A 10,203-nucleotide genomic window follows, 5' to 3' on the forward strand; every position below is an offset into this window, starting at 1 on the left:
TGCATCCCCACATCAGGTCCAGGCAGGTGGGCCACCTGCCTCGATTTCCAGCGAGCAATTAAACAATGAACTGGATGTGTGATAACGTCCTACATATCCCAATAAAGCAACAACTAAAAAATTAAGAGTTGTTCATCTATTTTTATCTACAATCGATGGAGTTGCATAATTAAAATTGTGATTTCGAGCTGCGGTAATTGATCCCATCCTTCAGTGGCGTAGCCAGGGGGGGTGGGGGCCCTGGACCCCTCCTCCTCCCCGAATATAAAAACACAATTATTTTCCTTCATAAAAGAAAAGGTAATATTGAAAAATCATGAATTTAAAAAATGTTTCTTTAAAAAAATGAAGTTTTTCCGATCATTAAAAGTGTTAAAATTAGTTTAAAAAGCATTACTTTGTACCCTATCTTCGAAATGCATATTTTTCCCCATGGTTTTGGACCCCCCCTCCCCCGAAAGAAATTCCTGGCTACGCCACTGCCATCCTTAAATTCATGAAGTGCAACGAACTTTCAGCAGAGTTGCCCACGTGTCCAAAAAACACAAATTTAACTACCTACCCACTTATAGGACTCCTTCATTGCCTTTCCCCCTTACCGAAGGAGGTTCGAAGAACGGCTTACCGACATTTTCGCCTCGAATTGCCTCCTCAAGACTTTTAACTCCGTCAAAACTTCAAATATCGGAGGGCAATAAAGGAAAGAAAACTCGAGTTGTTAATGCCGAGGGAGGAGTCGAGGATAGTGGGCGGGTATGGTTCGGCGAAGAAGGAGCGGAGTACAGAGTTGAAATCACTCCCAGCCTTAGAATGAGGAAGGAGAAAAAGGAGGGAGTTAAAACACAGCCGAGAGAGGTGACGAGTGTAACGACCGAGATGAATACAGTGGGTGGCTTAAGTCAATGAGCCCATCGAACGGACTATGGCGTTGACAATTTTTGGACACAGGAATGCAACGAAGCCCACGCAAAACTCAAAGAGACGGCGATGAATGAATACGAGTCGATGAAAGGGAGGGATCTCTCTTGTGCGAACCTAGCGGTGAAAACAATGCATATTTATACCTTGTTAATTAATGTTAAGCCGAATCGTTGCATGCATTTCAAGTTTTTGACGGACGAAAAACATGAATGGCGCACTGAGGCAACGGGAAATGAAGGTCTTACACTATGAATGAAACGTTTTCATGTAGATTTTCAGACTGTCATGAAGTATTTTGGACTTGAAAAGGAAAAAATCAAAATGAAAGAGTATCTTGTATGATGTTAGGCACGATGTGGTGGAAGTTCGTAATATTGTTGAAATGACACATTGCAATATTTCCACTTATAGATTTATTTTACACTACGCGTTTCGTCGTTACAGCGACATTTTCAAGTGTGAAAAAAGTCTTAAATATTTTCCTTATATATCATGGTGCTTGAGGGGAGGGTGGGAGTAAGATGGAGAATGGGGTTTGGGTGACGAGACACTTGAAAATGTCGCTGTAACGACGAAACGCGTAGTGTAAAATAAATCTATAAGTGGAAATATTGCAATGTGTCATTTCAACAAAATGAAAGAGAATAATGGACTAGTTCTAGCCTAAGATAAGTAAATAACGCTTTTTTCGCGTATTACAGGGAGGCTGTAAATTACTAAATGACTCTCAACTCCGAAATCGTGATCATGGGCGTATAAAATGTCAATTTGTGTTCGATAATTCCTTAAAGTATCACGCCCGGAAAATGCTCAAAATATTTGCTTTAACAAGCACTGAGATGTGCTGAAAATATGCCGATTATCCAACACTCCTATCACAAGAGAAGGTTCAGCATAGAAATATTCGCCTAATTGAAAAGGATAGTAAGCGCACCGTAACTGCCTAGCATCTTCCTTGGCTAACTTCAAGAGAAGAAATTTTCGGACTTCAATCTGGCATATCTATACTGAAGGTTGACCAATCTATCTCCCGTAACGATCCATCCGATATTCTGAAAATCTACGGGTTCTTCTTAAGAAAAGTCACGAAAGAACCAAAGGCACTTTGTAAGGGTAGATACGCTGTCAAACTTGACTTAAATTGGTGAAAGAAAAATATCATTACTTTTATTAACAGTAATATACTACATCAATAGTAGTATACTATTTCAATACTAACGTTCGGGCGAAATACTATAAACTTCAAAACGACCGCATAGTTGGCTGTGCCTGTCCTAATGAATGAATTGGCGTTTTTCTATCATAGCAACTCGCTTTCGATCTGCAAACAACGGATCAATCTTGTTCCCAACGCTAGCAGCCCTTCTGGACACCCTGCCAGTTCTTTGTCTGCCAATCGCTCTGTAAGTATAGTTTTTTTCGCTGATATCTAACCTTAGTTTGATTAAAAATAGAAAATTTTGTCGTATAAGATCTTAGATTTCCCCGGCGTGTCAGCTGCGGAAAGGATTCTCGCGTTCTTCTCCGGGTGATTGGCTGCATGTCTCCTGACGTTACGAAGAATGACTTGCTCTCCATCCTCAGGGGAATGTTTCAGAATATTCCCTTTGGAAGAAATTACAGGAAGAATAAAAAGTCGCTCTTCGAAACGACGGGAGACGTGCAGCTGCAATTTCCCGGAGGAGAAGCCGAGAATCCTTTCTACAGAAAATTTAGTTTCGACAATTGTACCGTTCAGTCGATTTTAGAGGGGGTCGATTCTGTAACATTTTGTCGTATCTCGTCTCGTTCATCCCAAAAATTTGTTTGAGTCTGTCAGATAGTGGTTGGAAGTGGCTTTTTATAGTATTCTAGCAGGCTACCCGGCATTGCTCGGAAATAATAAAACCCAGGAAAGTGGGAAACTTAGAATTCATGGTCACATGGCAGGATTTTTTAAGGAAAAGCAACAAAGCAGATATTTTTGATTTTTTTTCTTAACCAGACGTTACTTTTGGAATAACCCTCGTTGATAGATAGAAGATAGATGATAGTAATGTATTTTTAAATTTCCATGCATTAAATTGAAATGCTCGCTGAAAAGTTCAAGGTGAATGGAGATGGAACGTGGCGAACACCAAATAACGCCCTTCCATGCACGGAGTTGCGTTGTCACCATTCAACTTCCCCAGAGGTTGGACGAGAACTCAAGTCGCCACGCGGAAGCTCTCGTAGCTGCCAGCACGACCGAGGCGTCGTCGCTCAAAACATCTCTTAATATATTCCGGCTCCCCCTTCCCCCACCCGATAGCGGGTGCACGTCGGGTGCAACCAGGGTTGGTAGTGCATTTCCGAGTCGTAACACCTGGGAGCCTTTCTACGGAACATTTCGATTGTCATGCAAAGAGAGTAATGGTGGCCACGAATTCCTGTTTGGCTCCGCGCAACACACCTCACCATAGAGAATAACTGAAGCGACCGTAACAGAAAAGTTTTATTGCATTTATCAAGCCACCCAAATATGCGAGAAAATATTGCAACTGAAGGTGGTTCCCTGAATATTGTGCAAGGCTATAAAGTTCAAGCAAAGGAAATTACTATTGCATCAGTTATACTCCACGACGATTCGAGGCATAATGTTGCTTCAATTAGCACCTCAGTAGCCCCATCGCAAGGAGACGGGGTAGAATTCAATTTCGTCCATCTTACAAAGAAACCGGCACTGTTAGCGCGAATATTTTAAGATTTCTGTTACCACAGCGCACGATCACGCATCCCAAAAAGAGCGAAGTGGCTCCATTTTTTTATACAGCGTCATGAGTACTGAAGTCGTACCTACAATCTCACGGATTCGGTTGGTACAACTAACTTCTTACTCTAAATCATCATACAAAACCAACAGCTATGGTAATAATAGGAGTATCCGACGTTTTGATAACAATATTCTCATTTTTAACGCGTTATTTACATTAAGTTTATTTAAAAATGATGGCAAGGACATTGTTTCATGAGTTGATTTGAACTGATTTCAGCATTTTAAGGAGTAGTTTCTCCATAAACCGACAAATCGCTACCAACTTCTACAGCGACATTATCACTAAGCAGGCCTGAGGAGAAATGAATTCTCGCATTTAGCGCATTTATGGAATATCCCACGAGGATGCACCGTAAGCTGACGTGTTGCTGTTCATAAAATCAACTTCTACCACTTCAAAATTAACTAACTCATTACTAACTTTGAGATATTCTATTATAAGTCTTCTTGGATATTAACTATTACTTATATCACTTCTTTTATAATTAGCGCGACCCGGATTCCGATGAATTATCATCACCTTCAGGCGCAACTTAATAATTAATAAATAATTTGCGCCTGAAGATGATGACAATTCATCGAAACCCGGGTCGCGCTATTTAAAAAAGAAGTGGTATAAGTAATAGTTAATATCCAATAAAACTTTCTATCACTTCTGCAATTGAATTTCAGGCCGAGCACGATAGTTCCTACAGCAGCAAAGCTTTGACGCCCAGAAAATACAGTGGGAATTTTCTCAAGAAAATCCGTGATAAAATTTAAAAAATGTATTTTAAAGTTATTTTTTAACAGCTCTGAGCAACAATTCGACAATCCTCAACACTAAATGAAGGTGAAAAACCAGCACATACTTATAAAGTGGCGCGATTTCCTGATTATCGCAATTAGGTGAAAAATGACGAGTGGCCTATATATGTTATACCAGAGAGGAGAAAGGAGAAAATAGTATGAAGAAATTTATGCAGAATATTCAATTCAATACACTCAACGGTTAGGCGACAATTGCGAGAAGAAGATAAAGTAAAAAAATACACGTTTCTAACGGAAATTTAAGGAAATGTTTTTTATAGCTTTTGCTATAATTTTTATCAAAAAACTATTGGTACCAGTGAATGCAGCGACTCATCCTACATTAAAATGCATTTTTTAACTAATGCAGAGCGCAATATTAATTTTCATGCTGTAATTGACGGCTTGGAACCGCGCTCCCGGCCTTATGGAGATTAACATGGGAAACGAATCTCCATAAGAACCCATACTGTCAACTGAATGTGGAGCGCTCTTTACGACGAGAGTCAAATAGCCCGCGCGATTGGAGCTGTGAGCCTTAGAGCCATCTGGGCCACAGCTCCAGAACTACGTCAAAAACGCATACGCTCTGATAACATGGGGTTGGTCCTCCTCTCCTCGGTTATACCTAGTAAAGGGACTGGTCGCCTTACCCTGCCACTACAAATCTCTTAATCCAACCGCTGGGTTCGTGGTAAGCTCTTCCGTTATGCACCAAAAATTACCTTCAGTATGAATTACTGCAGCTTCGACGAGACGCGAAAAGGTCGGAGAACTTAACCCTGCCGGTCTCGATGGCAGCGGGGTAAAGTCCTCGCCGGCCAAACAAGAGGTCGCGGCTTCGAGTCCCGCCTGGGTAGATTTCCCCATTCAGGGCATGTTTTTTGTGTGCGTACAATTGTTAAATTTGTTAAATACCCCGGTATAAAATGGCCGATATGAGCTGTATTCGGTGGTTTGGGAATAAAATAAATAAATAAAAATAGAATCGACCCCCTCTAAAATTGACAGATTCTTTCTTTATTTCTTTTCAAACCTTATTCGAAAATTGTCGAAACGCTAAATTTTCTATCTTTAACCAAGCTAAGGTTAGATATCACCTAAAACAACTCAAGACACACATGCAGAGCTTAATAAAGTTTTAATTGAATTTATTACACACATAAAATACAATGCCATATCATGGTATAAAAAAGTTGTGGTTGTTCAATGTTTGGCGATTCGGGCGGGCCCGCAAGGGGGGTCGCGCGCCCCCTGCGCCCCCATCTGTATCCGCCACTGCCGCCGCAGTCGCCACCGAAGTCACTGAAGAGGACTACTTCACCACTGAGAAAATGACTGTTTTGTAGAATTCTGCTATCCCTACCCGTGAAATAGACTCGCGTCTTGGGTCATTGTCCCACTCCCTCTTTCCTTCAATCGGGAGACAAACCATGAATAAACGTGGGCCGTTTCTTTGGCTAGGGAGGCGGCGTATAAACGAAGGAGTTGGGAGGGGAATCGTGCAACGTGGGAGTGAGTGTCTGTCTTAGGACGGCGAGGAAGGCGGACACGGGTCATAAGTCGCGTCGCTAAAGGGTTCCGGAACACCCGTTAACTCTCTGCCTCGCACGTAAACCTTAACTTCGCCACCCCCACACACTACCAAAGAGGAATCCTCAACACCATATTGCTCATTGGTCGCGGTCCCACACGCAGCAGGGACCCTCTCTCTCTCTTCCGAGGTACTTATATGGAATCTCGAGAGAGGAGACGAGGGCGGGGTCGCAGATGACGTGTAGATGGAAAGGGAGTGCGGCAGAGGTCAAAGGCGGCTGGCGGAGGGGTGGCTTTATAGTTATGCCCAGTGGTGGTGGGGGCGGTTGAGATCTTCCGGCTCGCACCAAAACAAAGAGACGATAAATCACTTGGGATAGACGATTTGGCAAGGGTGCCAACGAAATCTCTTTTATTTATGGATAACATATAAATATGAGCAATGTTTCAATCCTACCGCGTAAACGGCAGTGAAACTCACACGTATTGCCATGCGAGAATAAAACCCTGGACCGAGATTTAACCGATTGACCTTTGGCTATCCGGGCCACTGTGTAGACGACTACGCTAACCAAGTTTCTGAATTCTCATGGCTATTGTACCAAGGCTGATACTAAGTCACTAAGTGCCAATGGTGGCGGTCAAATTTTTCCATATTACGATATCAATTACATCAGATGTGCCACGGACGTGAAAGAATTGAAAAATGGAGTGACAGCATGTCTCTGGCACGCATTCCTACCAAGACTCGAGGGGGTCGGGATCCCAGAAAATTGGTGATTTTTTTAGCAAAAAGAACCTATAGTGACAATTAGTTTTCTTACGAACTTCCCAAGAGTGGCACTAAGACTACAAAACATGACATTGCCATAGATTTATTGCCAGCCTTAGAATCTTGCCACCGGTACTAGATGCTAATCGGTGGTACTAGATGGAAATATTTTCTCCAGGCAATTCACGTGACCAAATAAATATGATTCAGAGCGAGCACCTAAGTCGTACATTTGCAGATTAAGTTTACGGGAAAATAATATTGAATACAGTAATCAAATGTAACCCGTAACCTTTTCCAACTTGACTGGAGTTTGGATATCATTCGCGTAGGCAGTGCAGAAGAGATTTTCATGGACCCGTTCATAGTAAATTAACCTTAATTACTGTACTGTTTTGAAACATATCATTAAATATAAATGAACTGGATCAAATTTAACGTAATCATAAAACTATGGAAAATCTCTTTTCGATAAACTAGTATGATTTCGGATGAAAATTGCTCTCGTTAACATAGGAGGCTCAGCTTAGAGCACGAGTACACAAAAAGGATCAAATTCATCCTGATGAAAGAATAAAAGTGACAATGCAGCTCTTTCCTCTTGCGGCCATATAATTTAATGAAGACAACTGTCCATTTTTGTATCATTCTACGATAGTAACGAGATATAACCCAGCAGCTTTCAATTAAAAGACCATTATCAAAGCCATAAGAAAGTAAGCAGAGGTTAGTGACAATAGATTCAAATTTTCTACTAAACCCAAATGAGAAAGGTCAAAATTCCCGAATTGGTACAAGTGGAAAAAACATCACTCCCGTTCGTGACAGTCAACTACGTCATCGATTAGACTCCAATTACCGACAATCTGAGAAAAACAAAGGTATAGGTATGCTGATAATAGGTATTAAATTGATGCCGTACATGAAGAAAAGATTTAAATTCATGCAAATCAAGTGTATAAATGAATAAGGATCAAATCCAGCTTGTGCACTCACCCAAAATTCTTCCTTTACTGTCTTCTTTGATTTCTAGGTGCCTTGATGTCGGTGGTCTGACCATTGTGTAGTCTGGAGACGAAAGAGAGGAGACTAAGATGAGGATAAGAGGACACTATAATTTCCAGGACAGTAATGAAATCCTGGACACCTTGAGTAGGAAACGTAAAATAAAACTGTCCTTATTTAACATTTATCTTATTAATATTGTCATATTTATTACTTTATGTTAAAATAAAGAGTATGTTTCGTACATTACTTGTTGTATGATGTTTTTAATCCCACATATGAGAAGACCGTTTGCCTATCCAACCCTTGTGCTCCCAAAAACCCTGGATCCACCCTTGATTTCTGGGAACCTATGTCTTTTACACACTTTTTAAAATCATAATTACCATTACTGAAACAACATAAACAATTTGAATGTGAAATAAGGTCATTTGAGCATACACTATTCGTCAAAATATAAATGCCAAAATGCATGAAAATATGGAGGAATATAGATGTTTGATTTGCTTTACCCACCATGAAAAAATTTTCTGCGCGATAAAGGGAATATTTTCCAAGCACAGATATGACACCAGCTGAAGTTTCATCCTTTGTTTGACGGTCTAGCTGAACCAACTGGAGTTGAGGTCATACGCCTCGCATTGCGTCAATGAATCGTGGAGCGACGCTTGACCCTAACACAATCCTACTATGCAGTGCTTCTGATCTTAATTCTTCCAACAATCTATTACGGACATCAATTGTCGCACGAATGCATATAAATCTCGGGCAACACGCACAAACTTGTTTTAATTCCACTTCAACGAGGATTGCGATGTTTTCTTCTGGCAATATTGAGATTAATGTCTGCGTGTAACGTACGACAGATGGGTATGGATTGTTATGACAGATACTCTATGCTATGATTTGGCTCAAAGGGTCAAAAACAGATTTCTGGAGAGCGTCTATAAGGAATGATGCCGAGCCAAATGCGGGAGACATAAAATTAATTTTCTGCAAACAAATAAACTGATAACTTTCATTTGCATTTTTTAGATCTGGAATCGGTTTGAGTGGTGACTAGAGAATCGTTTTTCCATCTTGTGGGGCCGGGTTCACATCCCAGCGGTAGCAGGGATTTCTCAGGTCTCTAGACCCCGCTTGACAGCTGTGGAGGGCACTTCAGCCCATCGCCGTTTTCTATCCACCCTTCCTCCTCTATGGTGCAAATTACCGGGGCTGTCGGCCCTCTCCTCCAAATCCTTACTTTCCTGCCTTTATCAAGTCCTTACCATATTTTCACAATTTAGCGAAAAGCGATTATTCATGAAAAGCTTTCATAGAAAGTCATCGGCACACATTTTTGAACTAGGCACGATTAAAACAATAATGAACACATGCAATCTTTAAAATGTTCATGTGATAAGTAAAAGTGGCGCAGCGAGGGGAGGGGTTTGGGGGATAAACTCCTCCAGAGCTCAGAGAAATTTTTAATTTAATTCATTTTACTTAATTGGATTAATATATCTTATAGAATAGTGTAAGGATTAATAAAATACCCCTCAGGAAGCCGTAAAACTCGCCATTTTGAATCATTTATCTGAAAAATTTTCCAGGGGAGGGTTCACCATAACCTCCCGCTTACCCTGAAGGGTATCCCAGATCTCCCAGTTTTAATTGTGCCTTAAACTCCCCTAAGCCTTAATTCCTAGCTGCGCCCCTGATAAGTAATATGACATCTGAAAATTTGAGATTTATATATTTTGTATTATATCATGTGTATCCGCTTTTCGAAAATTATGTTTGTTACAGTGATTTGTTAAGAGTGTTTGGTCTCCATACCCTGAAAAATAGAAGATTCATAAACGATCTGCTGTTTCTGCATGATGTCATCAATAAGGACCTATGTTACGAGTTACCGAAGGAAATAAAAGTGATAGTTCCAAATGTTAATAGCCAGTTTAAAAGAACATTTTACATATCAAAGGTTAAAAAATTACTGTTCCAATACGCCAATACGAAGGATTTGTGCAGTATATAACAAACATTTCAACGATCTAGACTTGTATCAAAAGAAATACTGCTTTGTAAAAGATGTTAAGAATATGTTTCGCGACTGTGATAGTATTTAGTTACATCTTTCAGCATTTGTTATCATGATTGTTACTATTTTTGTGGCTGTGACCAATTTATTTTCAATTTTTTGTAGCTATATTCATGGATTGTTCGCCCTATAATTATTTATATGTTGGGCGAACATAAAACACAATAAATAAACAAATAATAAATAAATATAAATGGCATCTACGACGGAGACTGGAGTCAAAGAATTGTTCATTATACGAAGCGGAAGATACTCAAATGTGGGAGGAGTCGATTCAGCGGCTCAAGAGCTGTAGCTAGTTTC

The 10,203-nt window shown here is 40.4% G+C and overlaps 1 long non-coding RNA gene across 1 annotated transcript; it reads left to right on the forward strand.

Moving 5' to 3' along the window:
- The first annotated feature begins 1,942 nt into the window (after positions 1-1,942).
- On the forward strand, positions 1,943-7,957 carry LOC124155314. Its single transcript, XR_006864168.1, has 3 exons — positions 1,943-2,028; positions 2,228-2,324; positions 7,846-7,957. It is a non-coding gene; the product is annotated as an uncharacterized LOC124155314 (long non-coding RNA).
- Positions 7,958-10,203: the final 2,246 nt, after the last annotated feature.

This window comes from Ischnura elegans, chromosome 3, assembly GCF_921293095.1.
Source record: "Ischnura elegans chromosome 3, ioIscEleg1.1, whole genome shotgun sequence".
NCBI classification, from domain to species: Eukaryota; Metazoa; Arthropoda; class Insecta; order Odonata; family Coenagrionidae; genus Ischnura; species Ischnura elegans.